Here is a 2,985-nt window from a genome sequence, read left to right as displayed (position 1 = left end):
CCACAATATTTTAATAAGTAGTATTCTTTATTTTATGAAGAAAAATAAAGCCATATCTGCTGGTGGAACGAATGGATATATTACTAGTGATTTTGTTTTGTGAGGAAGATTATTTCTTGGCCTCATGAGTTAATGCTCAAAGATATCCAAATAGGAATCTTCCTGATAAGATTTCCTTTGAAAAACTACTTGTCTTATTTCCTATTTCGCAGAATTGGTAGTGTAGTTTATAAAAAACCTATTAGGTAGAAACTTGTCGTTGGAAGTGAAGAAACTGAATTAGCCGTAATTGGCTCTTTTATAAAAAAATCATATATCTACAAGTTATCGTAAAATAAAACAAAGAACTACTTCGTTTTTCTTGATAGAATAATAAATACATATTAATAAATATTATTTATTAAACTATTGTAGGTCAATTAAATAAAAGTAAACTGGTATAGATTTAAATAAAGTCTATAAACTAATGTCGATTTTGAAAATAGTTACTAACTGTCACTACTTACTTCTTCATAAAATAAAGAATACTACTTATTAAAATATTGTGGGTAAATTTTAGTAAACTGTTTAAATAATAATGTCCATACACTAATGTCACACGAACTGTCACTAGAAAATTGTCATGGTGATACCAGCCATCTTGATTGCCATTTTATTTAAAAATCTCTTTTTATTCAAAAGCCAGTATCTGAGACGGCTCCACAGAGGCCAGCTCTCCATCCTCGACATCAGACGTACCAAGGTTCATGGCACGAATGGTCGTCGTCTCGGCGCACTTAGTGATAAGGTGTTCTGGTGTTTCCCCATTTTTCCCACAAAATCTGCATTTGCCGTTGTTTCTCAGTTTCAGCCTACTGAGGTGTTCGTTGAGGAGACAGTCTCCTGTTAGAAACCCCGTGACAATCCGAAGATTGTTTTTACTTAAATCAAGGAAAACCTTTGATTTTTCTCGGTCATAAGTTCTGAGGAACTTTTTCGAGTGTCTTAGACCGTTGGAGGACACCCATTCCGAGTTACGGATGGAGTCTTCCAGATTCTTCAGTTCCGCTTTCAGTTGGTTCCTGTTTGGAAAACAGAACGGTTCTGGTCCAGTTAGTGGAGTTTTCGCTCCTTTTCTAGCTAGATCATTTGCTTTTACATTGCCTTCTATCCCTTAGTGAGCAGGCACCCAGAGTAGGAGGACTTTATTTTCTTTGCCTAATTTGTTGAGCTTCTCTAGGCATTCTTTGACCAACTTCGAATTGATGGTTACTGAGTTGATCGCGTTAAGTGCTGCTTGACTATCGGATAGGATGGGCAATTTCCTGTTTTCGATAGTTCCTATCTAAGATAAATTGTACGCATCTTTCGATAGCGCAAATTTCTGCCTGAAGGATACTGGGGTAGCTGCCTATTGGTTCGGAGTATTTAGTTTTCGGCCCAAATACTCCTATCCCTGTTCTTGCTTTGGTTTTGGAAGCATCAGTATACCACGTGATGGTATGGTCTTTTATATGCTGAGTAAGCGTTTCTTTCTTCCAATCCTTTTTATTACTTAATAATAATACATAATACGTAATACTACAGTGAGGTGTTTCTCAAAGTTGTAAATTCTTGGTATGTCATCCACTGGGAGTTGGAGAAGTGGAATTTTCTTTTTGAGGGTGTTCCAAGCCCCTGACCTGAAAATTCTCCCAGTACTGTTTCCGTCAATGACCATTCTAATCATTGTCGCATTGACATAACTACCGACGACAATATGCAGTGGGGTTAGGTCTAGAATGACCTCCATTGCTGCTGTTGGACATGTTCTCATGGCACCTGTGATGCAGATACATGCCAGTCTCTTTACTTTGCACAGGTTTTGCCTTGCTGTACGTTGCTCTAGTTTTGTATACCAAGCAACTGCTCCATAAGTAATCATGGGTCTTACTATCATGGTAATACAACCAGCGCAAAATGTTAGGGGCGCAGCCCCACCTATTTCCCCCCAGTCTTCTGCATATCAGAGAGTCTTTGTGGCTTTGCTAGTAATGTTCTTAATATGCCTGTTCCAGAGAAGTTTACTATCCAGGGTTATTCCCAGATATTTCACTTCCAGCGATGGCAGTATTTCCTTTCCATCTAGATACATTCTTTTCAAGTTTTTCAAACTTCGCTTTCTGGTGAATGGCACTACTGCTGTTTTATCTGAGTTAATACTCAGCCCGACAGTCCTGCACCATCTCTCAGCGATGCGGAGTCCTCTTTGGATAATATCACACAGGGTGCCTTCATGTTTCCCCCGTGCAATGATGACTATGTCATCTGCATACCATATGCAGTGTATTCCCGCTAGAGTTAATTCTTCCATTAGTTCATCCACTACCAAGCTCCACAGTAGGGGGGAGGTCACTCCACCTTGTGGAGTTCCTTGCGTTGTTTTAACAACTACAGTTTTGGTACAACTGCTGTTCGTGTTGAGAGCATTTCCCAAAACCAGCGAATTATCGTACTGTTCACCCCTCTTGTTTCAAGAGATCGCTTGACCACGTTGTGAGGTATATTGTCAAATGTACCTCACTGCAATGTCCAAGAAGGCACAAAGTGCTGTTTCTTTGCTATCCAGGCTTGCCTGTCTTAGCTCAGTTAACTGGTACAGAGTAGTTTCTGTGGATCTACCCGCTCTATATGCATGCTGACTATCGTGCAGTGGTTTAACCTGTAGATGATTTACTCTAATATGGTTGTCCACTACTTTCTCCATCGTTTTTAATATGAACGATGTGAGACTAATAGGCCTAAATGATTTGGGGTTAGCCCAGTCAGTTTTGCCTATTTTGGGTATGAAGTTGACTTTCGCTCTTCTCCAGATGGTTGGTATATATCCCATCGCTAAGCTGCTTCTTGTAATGTTTAATAGATGGAGTGTATCTATTTCCTGACCCTTCTTAGAAGGGAATGCGTATCAATAGATATGCTACCTGGAAAGTGTGTATGAAGTAGGAGGTTAGCTCTATTTTCATC

The sequence above is a fragment of the Sitophilus oryzae genome, unplaced genomic scaffold (assembly GCF_002938485.1).
Source record: "Sitophilus oryzae breed Bouriz unplaced genomic scaffold, Soryzae_2.0 scaffold_1170_pilon_pilon, whole genome shotgun sequence".
Taxonomy (NCBI): Eukaryota; Metazoa; Arthropoda; class Insecta; order Coleoptera; family Curculionidae; genus Sitophilus; species Sitophilus oryzae.
This window is presented reverse-complemented; position numbering follows the sequence as displayed.